The sequence below is a fragment of the Nicotiana sylvestris genome, chromosome 9 (assembly GCF_000393655.2).
Source record: "Nicotiana sylvestris chromosome 9, ASM39365v2, whole genome shotgun sequence".
Taxonomy (NCBI): domain Eukaryota; kingdom Viridiplantae; phylum Streptophyta; class Magnoliopsida; order Solanales; family Solanaceae; genus Nicotiana; species Nicotiana sylvestris.
The window spans coordinates 186,227,479-186,252,296 of NC_091065.1; the positions used below are offsets into that span (position 1 = coordinate 186,227,479).

General features: G+C 38.6%; 1 pseudogene; it reads left to right on the top strand.

The window, feature by feature from the left end:
• Positions 1-24,818, top strand: part of LOC138878708 (CBL-interacting serine/threonine-protein kinase 20-like) — a 245,739-nt pseudogene that overhangs the window by 49,782 nt on the left and 171,139 nt on the right.

Below are 24,818 nucleotides of genomic sequence, written 5' to 3' on the forward strand. Positions count from 1 at the left end.
CTTATACAGTATATTGTGATGTTTCTCGGGTTGGTATTGGGTGTGTGATGATGCATGAGGGTGGAGTTTTTGCTTATTCTTCTCGTCAGTTGAAGCCCCATGAGAAGAACTACCTTTTACATGATTTAGAGTTAGCTGACATTGTTCACGCGTTGAAGATTTGGAGGCATTATCTCTATGGTGTGTCTTGTGAGGTGTTTACTGATCGTCGTAGCCTCCAACACTTGTTAAAGTAGAAGGATCTCAATTTGAGGTAACGGAGATGGTTGGAGCTGCAAAAGGACCATGATATTACTATTTTGTATCATCTGGAAAAGGCCAATGTAGTGGCCGATGTTTTGAGTAGAAAGGCGGTGAGTATGGGCAGTCTTGCATTTATTCGTATTGGGGAGAGACCTCTGGCGGTTGATGTTCAGGCCTTGTCCAATCGGTTTGTGAGGTTGGATATTTTGGAGACTAGTAGAATTCTAGCTTGTGTGGTTTATCGGCCTTCCTTGTTTGATCGTATAAGAGAGCAGCAGTATGATTATCCTCATTTGTTTGTCCTTAAGGACAGAGTTCAGCATGGCGATGCCAGAGGTGTGACTATTGGTGATGATGGGGTATTGAGGATGTAGGGTCGGATATGTGTGCCCAACGTAGATGGGCTTCGAGAGTTGATTCTTGAGGAGGCCCACAGCTCGCGGTATTCCATCCATCCGGGTGCCGCGAAGATGTACCAGGATTTGAGACAACACTATTGGTGGAGGAGAATGAAGAAAGATATAGTGAGGTTTGTAGCTCGGTGTCTCAATTGTCAGCCGGTGAAATACGAGCATCAGAGACCAGGTGGCTTGCTTCAGTAGATAGATATTCCAGAGTGGAAGTGGGAGTGGATCACCATAGATTTCGTAGTTGGACTCCCATGGACTTTGAGAAAGTTTGATGCTATTTGGATGATTATGGATCGGCTGACCAAGTGCGCGTACTTTATTCCTGTGTGTACTACCTATTCTTCAGAGTAGTTAGCTGAGATTTATATCCGAGAGATTTATATGCTAATAGGAAGGTCCGTGATGTGTTTTACATGGTTGGGGAAAAGTTTCTACTAAAGGTTTCACCCATGAAGGGTGTTATGAGATATGGGAAGAAGGGCAAGCTGAGCCCTCGGTTCATTGGGCCTTTTGAGGTGCTTCGGAGGATTGGGGCAGTAACTTATGAGCTTGCTTTGCCACCTAGTTTGTCGTGTGTGCATCCGGTATTTCATGTTTCTATGCTTCGGAAGTATATCGACAATCCATCTCATGTTTTGGATTTCAGCACGGTTCAATTAGACGGTGATTTGACTTATGACTTAGAGCCAGTGGCTATTTTTGAGCGGCAGGTCCGAAAGTTGAGATCAAAGGATATAGCTTCAGTGAAAGTGCAGTGGAGAGGTCAGCCCGTGGTGGATGCTACTTGGGAGACCGAGCGGGAGATGTGGAGCATATATAGACACCTGTTTGAGGCTTTAGGTATGTTTCTAGACTCGTTCGAGGACGGACGTTTGTTTAAGAGGGGGAGGATATAAAAACCCGGCCGGTCATTTCGTGAATTATAGCCTCGTTACCCCCATTTTTGCTTTTTTATGTGTTGTTCAGCTGTATTGTGTCGTATCAGGTTGGTTGGCTCGGGTCCGGAGTGGTTTTGAAGTGGAATGAGACACTCAGTCTCTTAATTAGGAGCTTAAGTCGGAAAAGTCAACGGGATGTTGACTTATGTGTAAATGATCTCGGATGTGAATTCTGATGGTTCAGTTAGCTCTGTTAGGTAATTTTGGACTTAGGAGCATATTCGGAATATAACTTGGAGGTCCGTGATAGATTTAGGCTTGAATTGGCGAAATTGGAAATTTGGCATTTTTTGGTCGGCAGGGGAAATCTTGATATCGGCATTGGAATGGAATTACGGAAGTTAGAGTAGGTTCTTAGTGTCATTTGTGACGTGTGTGCAAAGTTTCAGGTTGTTCGGAGGTAATTTAGTAGGTTTCGGCATCGTTTGTGGAATTTGGAGTTTTGGAAATCCTTAAGCTTGAATCCGAGGTAATTTGGTGTTTTGATGTTGTTTTTAGTGTTCTGGAGGTTCAAATAAGTTTGAATGTTTATATGTGACTTGTTGGCATGTTTGCTTGAGGTCCCGAGGGCCTCGGGTTGATTTTGGGTGGTTGACGGATCAAAGATGGGATTTCAGGAAATGCTGAAGATTTCCTTCAGCTATCATAACTGCACTTGCCGAGCGGGGACCGCATGTTCGAGGTTGGTAGAAGCGGAAGAGTAGCCGCAGAAGTGGCCATAGCTGAGAAGGGCAGGAGCCGCAGGTACGCATTTGGGACCGCACTTGCGAGACCGCAGATGCGGGAATGTGACTACAGAAGCGGGTTCTGAGCTTTAAGTGAAAACCGCACCTGCAATGGATTTTCCGCAGGTGCAGCATCGCAGAAGCGACATGAGGACCGCAGATGCAAAAATGCCAGGGCATAAGGTATAAATTTGACCCTTCGCAAAATTTGAGTTATTTCCACCATTTTTCATCCAGTTTTGAAGCTTTTGGAGGGTTTTGAAGGGAGAAATCAAGGGGGTTTTCGTAGAGGTAAGCTACTTGAACTCAATACTCGTGATTATGGTGATTTTCAGTTGTTTAAGCATGCAATTAGTAGAAATTAGGGATGAAATTGGCGGGTTAGGGCTTGGAAATTGGAGAGTTTAATTTGAGGATTTGAGGGACCATTTGATGTCGGATTTTGATGATTTTGTATGTATAGACTCGTGAGTGAAAGGAGTTTCTAGTTTTGTAATTTTTGTCGGATTCTGAGACGTTGCCCGGGGGCCGGGTTTGGGTGAATTTCGAGATTTTGGCATAAATTGATAGTTTTTTATTTGGGATTGATACCTTGGCCTATATTGATTGCATTGTATTGATTTTGATTAGATTCAGGACATTTAGAGGTCGATTCTAGAGGCAAGGGCATTGCGGAGTAGGGATTTTACCGGTAGAGGTAAGTAATGATTGAAAAGCTAGTCCCGAGGGTATGAAACTCCAGATTTTACATTGTTTTACTATTTTAAAGTGACGCACATGCTAGGTTACGAACGTGTGGGCGTGCATCATTGAGGATTATGACTTGGTCCATCCCGTAGCAACTAAATAGTTGTGATTTGACTAAAACTATATGATACTTATGTGATTTAGAAAGAATTTCTCTAACTTGGGCTGAATGCCATATTTGGTCCTTGTGCCAAAGCTGTTTGAACCTTTAGGGGTCTTTTCTTATTATCCTCTTATTGTTTTGATTTAAAAATCTATACTTAGTCATGTTATGTTTACCGACTTCATAACTCAGTCTTTATTACTCCGTTTTGATGCATAAAATTATATTTGGGCTGAGCACCCTGTTTTACTGATAGCCTAAGTGGCTTGAGAGGTTTCTGACTGAGTGAGGCCAATGGCCTGTGTTGTGAGGATATTATGGGATCGGACTGCACGCCACAACATGTTGTTACTGATTCATAATTTTGTGAGGCCGAGGGCCTAATTGATTATGACACGAGGTGGCTTGTTATAGCGCTTGGGCTGTAGGAGCCCCTCCGGAGTCTGTACACCCCCAGCGAGCGAGGGTAACTTGAGTGAGTGTTATGATGTTGCCCGAGGTGATGATTACGAGAGATTGTGAGGTGTGCCCGAGAGGCTGTATATGAGTGATTGTGAGATTTTTCCGAGGGGCTGTTTATGATTCATGTTGCACGAGGGGCTGTTCATGAGTGATGTTTTGCCCGATGGGCTGTTCACGAGTGATGTTTTGCCCGATGGGCTATTTATGTTTTCAACATTTTACTCACTGTTTCATCATTTTGTTGAAAAAATTGTTGACAGATGTTTTAAATGGTTTTATTGAAGTTGGAATTTTTAAACGAGATGAATTGACTTACATACTGATTTGAAAGCATGTTGTACTTACTGAAATTTCATGATATGGACTTTATGTGTTTTCTATCGCTCAGTCTTTATTTACCTTTATTACTTACTGAGTTGGCGTACGCACATTACTCCCTGCACCCTGTGTGCAGATCTAGGAATTGCTGGACATGCTAGCGAGCGTTGATCTTTCATCCGTCGCGGATATTTTGGAGTTGACAAGATAGTTGCGTGGTGATCGCAGCCTTGCTCGTTATCCTCCTATCTTCCTATAGATATTATTAGTTGATTCCCAGACCACATTAGTCTTAGCATATCGAATGGTTTTAGTAGATGCTCATGACTTGTGATACCCCGATGCCGGACTTTTCTTTCTGCACTTGGTTATTCAAACTTATATTATTTATCAATTAATAGCTTAAAAATCTTTATTTTGGATTATCAGGTAGTTTTTGGTAAAAGAGCCGGTTTGCCTAGTTCCACGTTAGACACCATCACGACATGGTAGGTTTGGGTCATGACAAGAATATAAGCATTAAAAAATATCAAGTCATGTTATCTTATTAAGTATATCGATTAGAGTTTTATTTTATACTTATAATATTTTCTTTAATGCTGTATAATTTTAAAAATAAGCCTAAACTATCATGCCAGAGTGACTATTGTGTTTTAATCAAGCTTAAGTCAATATTTTTACATTCTTAAGATTATTTAAACTCAAGGGTTTGTGAGCACGTGATTTTTTCCCTATATGAAATGCTCCTATAAAATCCAAGAAAATAGATTTTTTTCCAATTATTTTCCATTTTATAGGATTTTTGTAGGATTTTATTAATTGTTTGCATTTTTTTGCATGTTTAATTTTTATTTAAATCATGAAAAATACCAAAAATATCACGCATTGCATTTAGGCTTTATTTTTATATCTTTAGGATTAATCAATAATTATTTATTTATAAAACGAAAATCACAAAAAATGCTTCATTTTTACAATTTTGCTTTTTATTTTTAGGTTATTGATTTTTCTCTGTTAATTTAGGATTAAGTAGCTTTAATAATTTTTGTAATTAGTTAATTAGTTTAATTTCACACTTTTTGATAATTTAGGATTTTTATTTTGTAGGATTGTTAATCAAAAGAAAAGGAAAAATTAGAAAATAAAAGAAAAAATTGGAAAAAAGGGTTGTCTTGTGATATTAGGCCAATTCTCACTCAGGCCAAATCTGATCCAAAACTTCCCTTTGACCCAAGCCCAAATGCCTGCCCGACCCGAACCGACCCAAGACCCGGATCTTTTCTTATTAAACTAACCTAATAACCTAGACCTAGAAAAATATAAGGAGCTCCCCCTCTCTAAAAACACAGAGAAACGGCACTAGCTTCTTCTTCTTAACACCACTCTCACACGCACATATCACCTCTATGATCTCATTCACACAATTTACACATTAGAAGCATAGAAAATCTGGAATCAAATCCAGAACTGAGATTTGAAAGAACTCCAAAATATGAAACGAAAACAGAAATAAAAAGGGGATTTCAAGGCTATTCTCAATTTCTGATCTTAGCTTCATAATTTCTACGAATCTGAAGCAATTGAATCGCTGTCCGCTGCTGCTGAGTTGAGCTCGTTTGATCACTGGTCTATTGTTGTTCCCCTTGCTGGATTTCACCTCCTATTTCAGACATTTGTTTGTTTTTAGTTTATTTTCGGCCATTTAGGTATGTATATATTTACCCGAAATCCTCTTTTGAATATGAATGAATACTTGGATTATTGACCCTATGAATATGTTTAGTTTTCCGTATTTCTTGTGTTCAACCTCCAGATTTGAATGCTTGTTCTATCTATTGATAATTTTTCTTAAAAAAAAAAAACAAGTCAAAATTGGTCATTAATTAGTTTGGCATTCCTGTTGTTGTTTTGTTCTAAACTCAGCATGTTGGTGCTAGGTATCATCATGTTTGGCATCAGTACTGTTAATTAAGCACTTAGTGAATTCACAAGAGTTTTGAATAAGGTTATTTGTTACTGAAATATTCATTCCTTGAGGATAAAGTGTGAATGCATCATGAAACATGAATTTAAGTTACTAACTTTGAATAAAAACTTGAATAAGCATTGAATTATTTTCATGGTGATTGGTTGTGCAAACCAGCAGCATTTTTTCGGCACATATGTCGGCTTTGTGTTGTGATGTCTGCGATGTTAGCTAGCTGAATAGATTAGGCCATCATGTAGTTCAGATTGTTGTAAATAATTTGTCCATTAGAGTTGATAGTGAATCCAAGATTAATAGGCTGTGCTGTTTATCAGAAGTTTTGCTCTTTGGTTTTAGACTGATTGTGAGATTGGGTTTAAGAGTATTGATTTGAACAAGGGGATTTAGGTTTAAATGAATTTGTATCGGCCGAATTTTGAAGCTGGCCCATCTTTCTTTTATAGATAAAAGATGCCTAACAATTTATCCAATAATTTTAATAACTAAGACTTAATTAATGCTACTAATTTTATTAAGTAAAATTTACACTCTTGTCCACAAAATTCCATAACTTTGGACTTTCAGTAATCCTAAACTTAGGAAATGAGTAATTCATGAACACCACAGTTTGTTTTAGGCACGCAATTAAACCATCGTGATTATGAGTACGGTTCCCGTGGTATAGTCGTGATACTTAATTTCCAAATTCGGAGGTGCATTTCATGTAACCCGATTATAACAACTTCAAGTAATAAAACCCTTTGAATAAATTGAGGCGTGTCATGCCACACAAGATTTATAATCCATGGCCCTCATAAGATTAGATTCAAGAACTAGCACTCATAGAAAAAGGTTTGGGGTGTGCCATATACAAATAAAATCCTTTAATCTATGGCCCTCATATAAATACAAAATTTAGTTTAGAAATGCCTTGACCTTTCCTAGTTCTCTAGGCGCGTGAATTAATTAATTGTCATAGCTACGGGTACGGTTCCCGTGACGTAGCTGTGACTCTTAATTACTAAAATTCGGGGGTACATTTATGTGACCCGACCACAGTTTAATCTTTAAAAATTAAACTTGTTGTAGATCGTGGGTACGGTTCCCGTGACATGATTCGCAATATGTAACAATAATTATTAAAAGCGTTCATAAAGTTAAAAATGCACAGTAGGTTTCAAATGTGTAGTAAATCAGATAATAGGCCAATTTTAATAGTTTAACCATGCTAGAACCATGGAACTCGGGAATGTCTAACACCTTCTCCCGGGTTAACATAATTCCTTATCTAGAATTTCTGGTTCGCAGACTTCAAAAGGAAAGTCGAATTTCCTCGATTTGGGATTTAAAAATAATCCGGTGACTTGGAACACCCAATAAACTATTCCAAGTGGCGACTCTGAATAAAAATGAATAAATAATCACATTTCGAATAATGTCACATAAAGTGGAAAAACTCTCTTGTACTACCTTCGGGTGTGTAAAAAGGAGGTGTGACAGGGTCAATATCAGTAACACATTAAATATTTTTTGTAAAAAAGTTGTACCTTTTAACTTTAAGATAATTATTTTTTTTTATAAAAAATAATTCATAATATTATTGTCAATGAAAAATGGGGCCCCCCAAATTTGGGGTCTAAAGCCACTGCTTGGGCTGCTTTACCCTTCAGCCGGCGTTGATGGTCTCCTTCACACGACATGTGGAACCGTCGCGCCAGAGGTTATAAATAAAAGAGGATATGATGGTGAAAAAGCTGATATTTGGCCACGTGGAGTCATTTTATTTGTTTTGTTAGCGGGCTATCTTCCATTTCATGATTTGAATTTAATGGAAATATATAAGAAAATTAGTAAAGGAGAATTCAAATGTCCTGAATATTTCCCTCCTGAGGTGAAAAAACTTCTTACAAGAATTTTTGATCCGAATCCGTGTTCAAGAATTACATTAGCTAACTTGATGGAGAATCATTGGTTCAAGAAAGGATTCAAACAAATTGATAAAACACCAATCCTAGATCAAGTACAAGACAATTCGCCTCGTAGTCATTTTCGATATTGTGGATGATTCTGATGCTGAGTGTTCTTCAGGGCAAAAAGAGCAGAGCTCAACATGAAGCCTATTTGTTTGAATGCTTTTGATATCATTACTCATTCTCCTGGTTTTGATCTCTAGCTTGTTTGAGAAAGATGAGAGCTATAGATCTGAGGCTAGATTCACGACACAAAAAGCCAGCGTCCACTATTGTTTCGAGGCTAGCGAAAGTAGCTTCGATGGGGAGTTTTAAGGTAATTATATTGAAATTATATCATCATCATTTAAAAGTTTAAATCTTTAAAGAAAACATGTTTTATTTATTTGATTATGTCTTCTATACGTCCTCTTATGCTCGTACATGCCGGTCCAAGTCTTTTTCTATTAGCCAAGCACGTGATATTCTTTTTTGTAATAGATGGTGGTGAGACTTATTGGATCCGACGCCTCAACTTGCTCTTGTACTATGTTGAATTTGTGTAATTCGGAGTCGAAAGTTTCACTAAGGGTGTTTAAGGATAAATTTTAAAAATTATACTTAACCTATACACACAGTATAATTTTTCGGCAAAAAGTGTTCCACTGACCACCCTTGAGCCTCTGTGGCATAGCTTCTGTGACAATCTTATCTAAAACTTTATCTGACCAACCTTATCCTATGTGGCTTTACCTGTATGATTTTCATCTAAAAGCTTAATCGGTTCAATAGAGAAAACTGTATTTACTTGTTTATATCTTCAACAGGTGAGCAGCCAAGCTAATAGATCTGCATCCAAGCAAGAAAAACCAGAATTATTCTTGTCATTCTTTAGAAGAGATGACTAGCATTCAGAACACCTGCAGAACATGTAACAAGCATCTGCAGAACAAGCTATGTAACAAGCATCTAAGCTATGTAACAAGAATCTGCAGAACACCTGAACAGCCAAACATTTACACACTGCCAAGCTGCAATTGTAACTAACATGCAGCAGCAACATCAGGAACACTTGAACAGCCAATTGCACTGTGCTAATTATATTTACACACTGCCAATGCTAAGAATACCTGAACATCCAAACTATAAACGCAAATACACAACATTCAACAAGCTTTAGGTCTTGCAATAGCTAAAAGATGCTAACAGTAACACTAGCAGTTCTTTTAAAAGATGCTAACAGTAACACAATATTGAGTTCATTAGCTCGCCGATTAACATATAGTCATATATCAGTCTGAATAAAGTTGAAGATTCCAAGTCTAAAGAAGATTTTAACAAAATAGAAAGAGAAAACAAAATCTTTTTGTAATCATCTTCATTTATCTTTATGCTGTCAAATACAAATTACAATATGATCTATCCAAAATTAATCAGAGTACTATGTCCATTGCTAAAGAACAGAGAGCAGCAACAGCAAAAATTACTACAGTTTCTATCCAGTTAGCTCTAGTAAGATACAATTACTACAGTTTGTGCAACGAGCTACATAAATTAGGTTACATAATCATTTTCCTGTATCAGTTACTTCAATCAATATCTATACACAACTGCAAACGCTTACTGCTAAAAAAATTTCACGAAACTACTATCTTTATTCCCTGTTCTATTGCTATACCTTATAGGATTCTCATATGTCAACCTACTTTATACCTAATCAAACACTTGATCCAAAAAAATGAGTTTCGAATATAAAATTAATCTTCGCTAAAAAACATCGCTAGAAATCTTCATCAAATTCATTTCCATCGCTAGAAAGTAGAAATCGCTAGAAAGTAGAAACATACCTTTGAAAATTGAAACTATCGCAAGTTCGCAACTGCAGTGTCTTCGTTTGCCCGGAATTTGTGAGGAGTGAGGACTGAGGAGTGAGGAGCCGGAGCTCGGAATTCAAAAGTCGGAAATCGCCAAATCGCCACTCAACTGTACTGTACTCTAAATTGCTAAATGGTAATGCCCTAACCACTAACCAGTAACTGGCTAAGATGGGCTTGGGCTTGGGCTTGGGCGTTTGGGGCTGGGGCGATGGGCTGGGTGGGCAGTAAGAATTAAGAAAATGTCTTTTAAAAATCGGATTTTTGGTATTTCGATATACCGAACTTTCAAAATTTTAATACCGAGGACCGTACCGAAATACCGAAAAAATCGAAATACCGAATTAATTCGGTCCGATTCGGAATTCGATTTTTCGGATTTTATGCCCACCCCTATATATAAGTATGCCCAAGTGTTTTAGTATTTTTACTAATTTTTAAAGATTTTTAAATCAACTTATTGCCCTATTTTAACAGTACAAAAACCAATAATTGTTCCTCAAATTATCATTTTGGTGCTTAATATATTTTATTCTCATATTTATACCAAAATATAGCTAAGGTAATTGTTGCACATTTTTACAAATTTATTTAGTATTTTTAAGGCTAAATTGCATATAATTGCAATTTTAGCCTATTTTAAGATCTAATTGCATTTTTATACTAATCAAAATGGTTTCGGTATTTTTAATTTAATATTTATATATTATTAATTAAGTTAGTACCTTTAATTTTTTCAGAATTCATTTTTCTATTTTTATAAAATAAAAGGGAGAAAGTGATTATTTAAATGCTAGCCCTATTTCATTTCAATTATAGTCTAAATCAACTCCCCAATTAACCTAATTTCAAATACCAAATTGACTGGCCCAATTTCAATTTAACCCGCCCCTGACCCAACTAATCTAACCCGCCCGGCCTCCCCTTTTGATCCAGGCCGTTGATCATTTTGATCAACGGCCACAATCATTCATTTCCTTTTTTAATTCACAAACACCCAACCCTAAAATCATTTTTCCCTAACTCGTCGCCTCTTAAATCCTCTCCTCTCTCAGACACTCTCGAACATTCCCTAACCCTAGCCCCTCTCACCGTCTTCAAACCTTGAAACCACCGGAATCCATGGCCTCTCAGGCCGTGAGAGTCTTAAACTCACCTCTCTTTACTCTTACACACTTGATACTTGAAGATTCGAGGTCTGACCTCAAAGGTTTTCGCTCAGATTTCTGCTGATTCAAGGTTCTACGGCCATCTCCGGCTTTGCTCCGGCGTACAATGGTGTTTCGAGCCTGGTTTTGACTTCTCCGCCTCAGATCAGACCTTTTCCCAAGCCTTTCTCATTTCTAGGGCTCTTCTGAAAACCATAACTCTTCGAGGTTTTATCCGATCTTTTTAGATCTATTATGCATCTATGCTCTACTTGAGTTTTCAAATGATTTTCCCGACTTTTCTTTCAAAAATTACTTTCAAAATCACTTCTTTTTGATGTAGGTTTCCTGAAAATGCTTAAGGTGTTTCTCTGACTTTTCTTTTCCTTTTTCTTTGTGTATGTTTGTCTATACTGTGTTCTTATGTTCTTCTTTTACCACGCATGTCCTTCTACTGTGTTTCTACATTATGTGCCTGTATGCTTTTCACTATGATCTGCTATTTTCTTCCACTACGATCTGAAATGCTTCACCTATTGCTTCCTTCTACCATGTTCTTAAGTGTTCTTACTATTTTACTAAACACTTTCTTAAACATGTTTTCTTCTACTGTTGCTTCTACTATCAGTTGTTCTCTCATTATGATTCGAATTAGTTTCTTCACTTTATTTGCTTTGAATCTTCTACAGCGTTTGCATGCTTTCTCGTGAGTTTCTGAAAGAAATCCCTAAGCCTGTTTCGACTAATTGCCTCCTTATCTCTGTATTTGATTCAAGGTGGAAACCCTAGAATTTAGGGATTATGCCGAAGTTTGATTATGTGAACTAGGGTTTTATCTTTTTAGAACCCTTATCTCTTTCATGACTGATTTAGAGTCCGCACTGAGTTTGGACATCTTTGTTTTGGTACAATTCTGAACTTTTTCTAAAACTCTCTTACACTGGGCTTTCTACTGATTTTTGCAAGGGCATGACAAAGTTCTTTCATGTTTAAACGTGTCTGTATGCTTTTTATATGTGTGATCATTCTTTCTTCAAAGAGGTTTTCAAACTAGTGATTAATTCAGAATTCCTTTTTAATAGGTCTAATTGATTGTTACTGATTTTCCTTAAGTTAAAACCTTTTCCACCTTTCTGATTTGGTACATTCATACCAAATCTTTGATCTTTGATTTCCTGGCTGTTAACTGATTCCCTTGCCTTATTGGCACAAACCGTGTACTGTCAAGACCCTGTCCTTAAATAACCTTAATGTATTTGCCTCTAATTTACTACTTTGCACAAAGTGTTTGACTACTTTCTTTCCTTAATTAGTTTTACCCATTTGAATCTGAATCCCTTAATTAAGGGAAACCTTGTGTAATTGATTGACAATCAGTCTTCAAACTATTTTCTTACCTTATTGTTGCTTGCTTTCTACACTATAAAAGGCACTACCCCTTTTCACCACTACACACTTCAGACTTCACAAGCTTACAACCTCTTCTGAATTCATACTTAGACTGTTCTTGCTTCTTGTCTGCACTTTGGCTTTTACAAGACTACTGCTTTCTTCTTTACTTGTCCCTTTGAAACTAGTATGTCCTAACTTAATTTTCAGAATCACCCCAATGTATTTAATTATAGTCTTTGTATCTATGTCCACTTTATTATTTTCTGCAAAGTTTAGCATCTAACTTAATATGTCTATGTGCTACTGCTTGCCTCTTTTCGTGAACACTTGCTCCCTATCCCATTACCCCTATGTGTTTGTAAGTCGAGACTTAGGGCATGGCAACAAGAATTGTTGTCCATAAATTGAGTTTTGAACCCCTGAGGTCTTAACCTCTAAGTAGGCTGGAGGGTGTGCCAGTATGTCTCATTGCTGGGTATGCTCCTTTGCCTGCTCTTCCTACAAATTCCCCACTCCCCTATACCCCTATGTGCACTGGTTTTAAGTTACTGCCTTATCCTTTCCCCCTCTCAGAACTCTGCACTTGCACTCACTCTTAGCTTCTAAGTTCTACCCCCCTCCTGTGAGCCTTGCCTTGGGACCTTGAGTTCGCTCTAAACTTGGACACTTGAGGGCTGGCCCTTCCACACTGCACTATGACTTAATCCTGCAATGCATTTGGATGTGAGCACTGCCCGAAGTCCATATGAGGCTCTTAGGGAACTCTGACATATCCAAATGAGAGAAAGGCTTTGGATCTTGATCTTGGGAGTTGGTTTACTTCATACTTAAGACAGGAAGTCTGAATCAGGCTCTCCTTGGTTGTAATTTTCAATTTTCTGATGTATTTTCTCTATTTTATTTTTGGATTGTAATAACTTTGTAATAAACTTTTGGGGTGATTAGTGAAGAGGGAGGGGTAACTGTATGCAAAGGGTAGATATCCTGCCTATAGGTTTACATATTTCTGTACTCTCATCTGTAGACATCCTGTTTATAGGTTTACATGATTCTGCATTCATATAGACATCATGCCTATAGGAGGTTTTGCACTTTCATACATAGATAGCACGCCTATAAGGAGTTCTGCACCTTCACATATAAATACCATGATTATAAGAACCTCTGTACCTTCATATAGATGCCATGTCAATAGAATTCTACACTTTCATATGTTACCATGTTTGTAATTACTCAAAACTCGAATCCTGCATATGCATCTAGAAAATATGTCTATAGGCCATTCTGAATTTTGCATATACATCTGTCACTAGGTAAATGTGTTCACGGGTTTAATGAAGTACATTATTTAGATTCCATGCCTATAGGATTTTTTGCACTCTTGCTACGTCTGTAAAAAACCCCGTTTAAAATCAACAACGCCTAGAAAGCATGCCTATAGGAACTATCAACCAAACCTGAATTGTTTCACTTTCTTATAAGTCTAAAATCAGTAACAATGATGCCTAACGTCTGCGGAACTTATGCTTTTTTACCAAAACTCGCCTTTCCTGATTGACTGACAATCTCTTTTCCTAAAATCAGCATACTTCGTTTTTTTGAAACTAGTAGATATCATGCCTATAGGTTTCGTCTAACACTTAGGCAAGCCATATGGTAAACTTGTAAACTGAATCAGATTTTGTTAATTACAACCAGCAAGCAGGCCTGATTCGGATTTCTTATCTGAAATATGTAATAAATCAGTCTGCATCAGCCCTTTAAGTTTAATTTGACCTTAATCAGTACATGCAAGACATGCTAAACTATATGCTTTCTTTGATTTAAGGAGGTCTGTTTGAGCCTTATTTGTTTATGTGCCTCCCCATATTTGTTATACGTGTTTTTGATTGTTGCCCTAGCAATTTTCACCTTTGAAACCACAAATAAGCCAACTTTTCCTCCCTTTTAGGATTAGTAGTCCCAAGTACCTCCGGGGCTGATAAGATTGGGGAGGGTAATAGCATGCAATAAGTAAACGAGACTATTCCGCGCTTTAATACTTTAAAGTGATGGGAAATAGTAGATATGGATATGATAACCACGCGATTGTGAGCACGTGATTTTTGCCCTATATGAATTACTCCCATAAATTAAAAACAAAATAATCTCTTTTCATTATTTGCAATTTTGTGGATTCTCGTAGTATTTTTCTGTTAATTGTTTGCATTTTTATTGGTCCAATTTAATTAGTGAAATATACAAAAAATATGTTGCATTTGCATTTAGGAGTAATTTTACATTTTTAGGATTAATTAGAAAATTAATTGTTGCATAAAATGGGAAAATCACAAAAATAGTTTAATTTGCATTTTTAATTTTAGCTTTGATTTTGAGTAGCTTTCTTTCTAAATTTAGTTTTAATTAATTGTGGTAATTATTAGCTGGAATTAATTAATTAAATATGGTAGGATAATTTTATTAGGAATTAATTTAAGTTTTATTCTTAATTTTAATTTTATTTAAAATAAATTAAAGGAAAAAGTTAAAAAAAGAGTTGAAGATATAGAGTTGGGCTGCCTTCAGTTAAACATGCCCAGACCCAAAACCATTTTCCCCATACCCGTCCATTTAACCCAGGCCCAGACCCCCCACCAAACAGCGTCATTTCATTAGGCTTTGATCTAAGGCGTTGATTGTGCCTAGATCCAACGGACTAGAACTGACCCTTTCCCCCCTATAAGAGTGTCCGAATCCTCGAACCCCCTATCTCCTGAGCCCAAAGCCTAATCCCCTCTCTGAAATCACCACCCATTTCCACCGTGGCTCTGCCATTTGGAAATCGCCTCACGGTGGCGGAGCACTTCCAAATCCATCCAAATTTCGACCAGACAACCCCCATCATCCCCTCTTTCATGTCATGTCACCATATTTTCTAAAAGACCACTGGATTTTTCCGAATTTCAGATCAAAGATTAAAAAATCCAAGTTTTCTTCTTTCGCCTAAAAATTCCAGATTACATCCTCAGTTTGTGTAATAACGAACATGAATTCCTCATCTTTCATAAAAAATGGGGCCATTTCATGTCAAGAGCGCCCGTTCCCTTGTTTATGACCTAATTTCAGACACTCAGCCTCAAACGACCTAATTTCTTCAAGATTTCGCCTCGTTCCTTTCTTGGCTCGTGATGAGAATTGCGGCACGAATTATTAGCTATGAACAAGAGTTCGACTAATATTCATGTTACAATTCTCGCCATTTGGTCAAGCTTTTGAATTCGCTGGAGTTTCGATGTCGGGTCAGCCTCGTCTTCGAGGATTCTGAAGTTTAAAATGGAGTGCATAGGTATCTTCTGTTCCTTTGGTATTTTTCTGCTTTGTTATATTTTTCAGTTAGTTTAACCTTTAGTCCCCAGTTGCTTCTCCTTTTCTGTAGGATTAAGTTAGATATGCTAGTGTGATTTCAGGCTAAAGTATTTTAAAAGAGAAGAAGAAAAGGAATTGGATTAATTGTGTGTGTTGTCGCTGTTCTGAATTGGTTTTTAATTCCTTTAAGTTTGTTTGTTTGGGCTGGGTTTGGGGTCTGTTATTTACTAGCCTATCACTTGAAGGAAACATGCCTGTTAGCCCAAGTTTAAAATTGGTTTTGGGTTGATCTGACCCTGATTTGTCCTAAGAGTAAATAACAGGGTTTGGGGGGATAATTTCGGTAATATAGGCTGGGGAATCTTTTATAACTGACTGAGAGAAGCTTCCTAGAAGCTGGGGTGGGGACTAATGTGAAAGATCTGATTTTTGGCTAGGGTTTTTAAGCTAAAACAAAAATTAGCAAAGGGGCAAAGTGCAAGCTGAAGCTACCCTAAGACTTGCCTATAAAGGCATCTTATCTTCTTTGGCAAGTCAGAATGGAGGGATTAAAAAAAAGCAAAAACAGCTGAGAAAAGTTATTCTGAAAACACATTGAGATTTCTGCATCTTTTGGGGTGGGAATTGGTTCTGAATCAGCTCACTAATCTTGAATTTCAACTGGAATTTGAAAGCTTAAAAAAATTCTCGCTTTATCTGGGTGAAAAATGGTTTAAAGAGCTAAAATTGTTGGATCTCTGGAAGCTGTTTGATTTGTTTTTACTGCTGATCTCTGCTGGTATACTTGCTGGCTTGGTTTTGCTTTAAGTTTATTCTCAAAACTCTTGTTTGTCATTGCTGTAACCAGGTACACATTAGACTCCAAATGGCATATTTAAATGGGATTGAGCATGCTGATGATACCATATTTTATGGCAGTATATGCTAAATTATTTGGTTTTGTGTTCATGTAGTCCTGTTGCATGGTTGTGTGTGCACTAAGTTATTATTAAAGCATTCGTAAAGCGGATGAGTAATTTGGTCTAGTATGGTTTGATTTATGGGCTAATAAGAATGCTGTTAGATACATTTAGCCATGCTTTTGGTACTATTAGTTCTAATGTGGGATTGTATTCAGAAGTTAGATATGTGAGTTTCATTAAACTGACTCGAGGCTGCTTACCTCTTCTAGATGTTAGTTTAAGTGTTTGAATGAATTTAGTGCATGATATTGTATTTGATAGCTGATCTGAATGGCTGTAATATTCTACTGAAGCCGCTGAGTGTGTTAGTTTAAATATTGATTATGTAGTAGCTCTGATTTTGAGATGCAGAAAATTGGTTATGCCATGTTGCCATACAAAAGTCTCCTATTTGGTTTAGGTAGAATCAGCCAGTGATTGCTCTCTTTCGAGGTTTGGACTCAGGCAGTTCCAAGTCCTTTGTTAATGAATGAAGTCTATCTGAAACTTTTTATTGATTTTATTCTTGCTGGAAATTCGAATTGGTGGCTTAAAATGATAAAACATCCTGCATGAGCTCTTAATAATCAGTTTTTTTTTCTTTTTTAAATATACTAAATCTTTACAACAATGCAGTTTACTTTCAATTGTTACTGCTTAAATCACTGAATTGGGCTATTACCACTTGCCCAGTTGTGCCAAGTCTCCTTTTGATGGGCAGATCTTAGTTATGGGCTTCGTGTTTGAGCCCATTTGTATCATCACACCTGTTGGCGAAATGGGCAATTAGTCATTGGGTTCATAGCCCGCCTGGGTTCCTTCAGTAATTCAATTTGATTTCATGTAATGTTAACTTACGAATTATTAACATTGATTTTTAAAATTTTCGCCTTAATGATTGGAAATTCTTCAGTATTTAATTAATTAGCAGGGTCCTTTAAAATAATCGAAGTGCACCGTGCTGAACAAAAGTCTTAAAATGTATGGCCCTCGCTTAATTAGTATTCTGATCCTTAGAATTCGAGGCACGCCATTTAGCGAATTTCTATGGCCCTCGCAAAGTTGCTAACACATAGTTGCTTTAAGCGCGCTATTTTAATAACTTACCTTCCTACACTTTGGTGTGCATTTCATGTGACCCAAATCAAATCTTAAAATGTTGTATAAAATATATTTAGGATTGCGGGTGCATTTCATGTGGCGCGATCCAAAGACGTGTTTTAAAAGACGTTCAATCTTCATTAAAATTAAATAAAAGCGGTTAAAAAGTAAAATGCACAAAGGTTCAAAGGTGTTTAAAATCAGATAATTAAGCCGAATATAGCAATTAAGCGACCGTGCTAGAACCACGAAACTCGGGAATGCCTAACACCTTCTCCCGGGTTACCAAAATTCCTTACTCGGATTTCTGGTTCGGGGATTGTAATATAGAGTCAACCTTTCCTCGATTCGGGATTTTAAACCGGTGACTTGGGACATCATAAATCTCCCAAGTGGCGACTCTCAATCTTTAAACAATAAATCCCGTTTCAATTGTCCTTTAATTGGAAAAACTCCTTTATACTCCCTTCTTGCAGGTGCAGGTAAAAAAGTAGGTGTGACAGCTCTAGCGACTCTGCTGGGAATCGAACCCAGAATCTCTAGTTCAGGGTTCAAGAATTCGAGTTTGGAATAATTGTTATAGTTGGCTTTATCCATTATCTGATTTTGTTACATGATTTGGGCCTAATGTGCTAATTGATTGCTTTTACCGCTTTGATATTCCATGAACTGTATATAAATTGTTGCGAAATCCCTTCTCTCTCTGAGTCTTCTAAATCATGAAGAAGTGTGCACTTCGTGTGACTTCTTTTTTGTTAGAGTCATATCCCAAATTTAGAATGAGGTTTGGGCAAGTTGCAAAGCCGGTGAAGCTTCTGTATTCCCGGTATGCTGTCCCCCTCGACTCGAGTTGTCCGCTCGAGTAAGCCAGGTCTAGAACAAATAAACCCAAGTTTTGAACCTAGTTTAATAATACCTTATGCCGGATCCCTAGTAGGAACGTTTGTTTGCATCATATGCATTTTGACTTTGGAGACTCAACACACGAGTTGGATCTGTCTAGGACAGGTACACCCGAAACAAAAGACCATCCTGATGCATCCTACTTGCTACTTGTGCATTTATTTGCTTCGGACCTGCATGCTGACCGGCTTATGAATATTGGAAAAGTTGAGGAAAGAGAAATAGCAGTATGAGGGTAAAAGAGAGTTAATCGCCTGTTTTGAAAAAACCAATGCCCAAATAGTGTCGAAACTCTGCCAAATTTTCGAGAAAATAAAAAGGGAAGAAAGAAAGAGAAAAAAAAAAGTTTTTGTTTTCAAAATAGTTTGTTTTATTTACCAACGAAATGAAAAAAAAGAAAAAGGTTTTTGTTTTCAAAAATAGTTTTAATTGCCAATGAAATAAAAAGAGAGAGACTCTTGTTTTCAAAAATAGTTTGTTTTTATTCTCACAGTATGTGAGATACGTAGGCAACCCCCATCGGGTCCAACTTCCTTTTTGCAAAAAAACAGCCCGAAAGCCTAAAAATTTCCCTTTAATTTGGAAATAATTAGGGTGATGCCATTCTTGTTAGAAATAGCCGAAAGTCCCTAAAGAGGGCGCTGGGAAGTTGTTTTTGCAAGAAGAGCCACTTTTGGTCACTTTTAAAGGTTCTGGCTAGTTAACCGACACAACCTTAAAATCTTCATTTTCGAAGTGCTGAAAGGCCGTGTTGGCAAGGCCGGATGTTTTGTGAAAATTTTGGAAAAAAATTGGTCTTTTCTCTTAAGTCAAAATGAGTCATAGTTTTCTTTTAATTAAAATCACGTTAATAAATGTGCACGATGAGCACAAATCAAAATGAACCTTTCTCAATCCGTGAAGAGATCCATTTGGAGCTACATATGTGGTGGCATGATTTGGGGAACGACAACAGGAAAGTTGTGACAAAAGCATTAGGTGGTCTTATTGGGCTTTTGAAGGTTAAGCCCGGAAAAGATGTGATTGAGGCCTTGATACCGTTTTGGGACCCAGCACATAATGTGTTCCACTTTGCGGATTTTGAGTTAACCCCTACACTGGAAGAGATAGCAGGCTATGCCGGTTTTGAGGGGAATCTCAGAAATCAATACCCGGTAGCACCAAGAGCAGTGACCCCTCACAAATTTTTGGACTTGTTAAGCATCAGTCGGGACATCCAAGATGGAAATTTGGCCAAAGGATTTTGTACCTTCTCCTTTCTGTACCGACAATACGGGAATCCCCGTGGTTTCGAAACGCCAGATACTGGTCTTACTCACGCTGGAAATCAAGACAAGTGGGAAGCTCAGAGAGGATTAGCTTTCATAGTGGCGTTCCTGGGTATTTTGGTTTGCCCGAGAAAAGACGGGAACATAGAGATCGGGCTAGTGGGGATAGCTGACTTTATGATGAAAAAGGCAAATGGGACTATAGTGCCGCTGATCTTGGCAAAAATTTACTGAGCTATTACTCGTTGTCAAGAAGGAGCAAAGTTCTTTGAAGGGTGCAATATGCTGTTACAAATATGGATGGAGGAACACCTTTGCCACCGTCCCGGATACTTAAATTGCGGTATGATTGGCCTCGAGTGCATTGAAAAACATGAGAAGCGAGTAGAGGGTTATGAGTTTCCAGATGGTACAGAAGCATGGCATGCTCATTTGAGTTCTTTGATCGCAAATAAGATCGAATGGACATTTGGTTGGCTCTTAGTCGACGAAGTAATCTATATGTCAGCTGGGGTATGTTTTTTGCTGTTAATGGGTCTTCAGAGTATCCAGCCTTATGCTCCGCACAGAGTCTTACGTCAGTTAGGCCGATACCAGACCATCCCACACAATGAAGATTTGAGTCGGCAAGTTATTGAGTTAATGCCAAAAACTGGCTTCCCAAAAGAAAAAGTGCGTCGGGTTTGGCATTAGTGCAAATTCTTAGGGCCTAATACTCAAGTGTGAGATCTATCCAGGGGCGAGGTAGAACCTAATTATACTGCCTGGTATGGTAAAAGATCCCGAGTTTAACATGAGCTTGATAGGCCCGCAAAGAGACCCCATATCCAGCAATACACCAACGGAGCGCAAGTGCAATGGGATTGGCTGACCAAAGAAAACGAGTATAGGGCTACCATAAGCAAATTGGAAAAGCAAGTCAGAGAACTTCAATTCGAGAGTAGCTTGCAAGTTGTAGCGGATGAAAGAGAAAGGAAAAGGCTAGCCAAAGAAAATGAAGCCCTTCGAGCTCAAATTTAGAAGATGAAAGTAGCGGCAGAAAATCCAGCCCGAAGCGACAGAGATGAAAAACTCATAGCTAACCTGAGGCAGAAAGTGAATGACTATAGTTTTGATTTGAACAAATCAGAAAGCGAACTAGCCAAGGCTTGAAAACAATTGGCTAAAAACGTAGAGGAACGAGCACGGCTGGGTAAGCAGTTGAAAGAAAAGTACGACGATGAGGTCGCTGGGTTAAAGAAAAGGGTCATCTCCACGGAAAACAAAATGATCAAACATGCAAAAGACTTCAGGGTTCAAAGGGAACATTGTTATACAGCCTTGGCGCAATTAGAAATAGATTTGCAACAACTTCAGGAGCAGAATCATGGGGCTGAGCAAACTTTGGAAGCCATGGCCCAGTAGATTTGGCGTATGTTACAAGAAAAAGGCGTCATAAGAGAGAAGATTAGAAACATCGCCGACTACATCGTTATGAAGTGCCAGATCTGTGAGGATATGACTCGCACTACCTTCTTTGCAGCAGTGATGACTTTCGTTAAACAGATAATGAATGATTTGGACCAAATTTAAAGGGATATTGCACATAGGCCCTTGGCGAGACCAAATGATGTCCCGTGAGCACCAGGAGCATTAATGTATTCGTGATTTTTCATTTGAGTCTATATTTCCTTTTCTGTCAGAGTCTGTAAGTCATGTTGAGTTTGTATTTTCTTTCTGTTTTCGAGTCTATATTTCTTTGGAGTATGATAGCTTATTTTCGGAGTCTGTATGTTGTCTTTGTATTCGAGTCTGTTAGTGTTTGGAATTTGTTAGTTTTGAGTTTTTGTAATGGAAGCATTTTTTTTATGAAAACTGAAAATCCCAAAAATATTTTATTATTTACTTTCACACTTATCCCTTAGAACTACGCTCAGTCTGATTCATGCAGGGTCATGATATGTAGGCATTCTCCATTGGATTCGACCATAACCAAAAGAAAAAGAGAAAAAAAAACATAAGAGAGAAAATAAAAAGAAAAAGAGAAGAGAGGAAAAATGAGAGAGAAAAAGGAAAGGAAAAGAAAAGACAGAAAATAAGAGAAAGAAACAATGGCAAAACAAGAGGGAAACGAGAGGATAAAAACAAAGAAAAGCAAAGAAAGAGGAAAAGAAGGAAGTTGCAAATGGAAAAGCCGGAATGATGCAAGCATCCGATCAAATGCATAATAGAAACTGTTAACTGCTTAGGTGCATTCATTCCCTGAATGTGCGATTACCAACCTGTTAAAGCCCCTAACCACTAACAAGGTTGTTGTTGATGTATTGAGTTCAAGCAGGTGGTTAGTTAATTGGCATTCTGGCAACTCACTCATACAACACCCGATCGAAAGACAAGCTGAACATGGCCAACCAATAGTTGGAGGCAAGTATTGTTGACCCATCAAAAGAGGTGGAAGAATTAGATGTTAACACAATGAGGGAAGAGATGTATAAGTTAAAACAGCAAATGACTGAAATGTACCAAGCTTGGGCAAAGGGGCATCCACTGCCGGCTTATCCCGCCAACCCTACTTAATCCCACCATTGGCTCAACCTCAGGAACCTCCCACTGTGAACTCATCTCCAGCCTTTCCCTTCTACCAACAATTCCACGGCACCACTTCCCATACATCCCAAGCTCCTCCATCTAGACAAGTCCCGCAACCTCCCCCACCAATCACACTCGTCTTCGTGGCACCTCCACCAGCCACGTCATAAAGATCTTACAGTGAGCCTATATTTGAGACTCACGATAGCCAGTACTACCCTCCTAAACCTATCTTTAAAGTTCCTGAACCCTATCCCTACACCCCTCACTTTGAGCTCCCGGCAGAAACTGAAAAGCCACCTAAGAACCCGGAGCAAGAAGAGATGTTTTGAAAAGTAAAGAGCTTGGAGCAATCCTTCAGGAACATGCAAGGTTTGGGTGGCCAAGTCAGTGTGGCATATAAGGACTTATGTTTGTTCCCAGATGTTCAGTTACCATCAGGATTCAAGATGCCTAAGTTCGATCTGTACGACGGGCATGGTGATCCGATAGCACACTTGAGAGGGTTTTGCAGCAATATGAGAGGAGCAGGTGGAAAAGATGAGTTACTGATGGCATACTTCAGCTAGAGTTTGAGCGGGTCAGCATTGGAATGGTATACATGACAGGACCATGGTAAGTGGTACACTTGGGTAGACTTAGACCAAGCATTCGCTGCCACTTTCAGTACAATCTCGAAATTATTCTAGACCGTCTGTCATTGATAAAAATTGAGAAAAAGCCAGGGGAGAGTTTCAGAGAATATGGATTCCATTGGAGGGAGCAGGCCGCAAGGGTCTACCCTCTAATGAAAGAGAGCGAGATGGTTGATTACTTTTTGCAGGCTCTGGAGCCGACTTATTTGGGTCATTTGGTGTACGTAATTGGCAAGTCTTTTAATGAGGTTGTAAAAATGGGAGGCATGGTCGAGGAGGGACTTAAGTCCAACAAGATCATGAGTTATTCAACAATCAAAGCAACTACCCAGGCCATCCAAAACGACATTGGGGGTGTGCTTGGGAAAAAGAAGAAAGAAGATGTTGTGACAGTTGAGTCTGGAGCTTGGTTCAGATTTAGAGGCCCATCACCCTACTATAACCAACCCCGACTCCACCACCAAAATTACCCCCACACTCCATATAGACCTCCACAAGACTACTACCCACCACCAGATCCCTATTTTTCCGTCTATCATGCACAAACCTATACCCAACCCCCGGCTCACGTACAATGGTGTGCGCCAGCTCCACAAAATCCATACCCAGCTCCACAAAATACCTATCCACCCCCAAGAGCCTACAGAAATTCCCCCGGAATGGGTTTCCGACCAAACCAAGCCTTTAAGAATGAGAGGATACAGAAGCAGAAGACTTTCACTCCAATGGGGGAATCATATACCAGACTTTTCCATGGGTTGAGGCAATTGGGCATGCTGAATCCAATTGAGCCTAAAATTCTAAATCCCCCTCCTAAAAATCTTGACCACTCGGTGAGTTGTGAGTACTATTCAGGGGCCCCTGGGTATGACACAGAGAAGTGTTGGAAATTGAAAACAGCTGTACAAGAGCTTATTGATACTCATCGGATCGAGGTTCAGGCCTCAGAAGCACCAAATATCAATCAAAATCCGCTGCCGGCTTACCATAAGACCCTTATGATTGAGTTAATACATAAGGGAGGGGAGCCTAAGAAACCCTCGCAGACGGTAATGGTGATCCGTTCCAGTGAAACCAGTTCAAAAGGAAAAGGTAACCAGTGGGAAATCAGTGGTCCTATTGAAAGGGTTAGACAATAAGCCAGTTGTGGTAGCCGAGAAATGGTTGTTAAGCACTGTTGCAGTGAAACCAGAGAAAGCTAAAGTGGTGGTACCAGGGGTTACAAGTAAACATGTTGTGGTCGTGAAGGGTGCTCGCACAGAGCCTGTTATTATAAAACCAGTAACTCAGCTTCCAGTGATCAACAGCAAGGTGATCCCGTGGAATTATAAACGAGTGATAGTAACTTACCAGGGGAAAGAGTTTAAAGAAGAAGTGTGTGAGACTCATGGTTTGACTCGATCGGGGAGATGCTTTGCCCCCGAAGAGTTAAGGAAAGCTAAGACTTCAAAAGATAACCCATTGTTGGTGAAGAAAGCTATGACAAGGAAGAATCAGAGGAGTTCTTGAGAAAGATGAAAGTGCAGGACTATTCCATTGTGGAGCAGTTGAGGAAAACACCGGCTCAGATTTCCCTATTGTAGTTATTGATCCACTCCGACGAGCACCGTCGGGATTTGATGAAGATCTTGAACGAGGCTCACGTTGACAAAATTTCAGTAAACCACTTGGAAAAGATAGCTAACAATATATTTGAGGTAAATAAAGTCACTTTTTCTGATGATGAGTTACCAGTGGAGGGCACTGAGCACAATAGAGCCCTCTATCTGATGGTGAAATGCG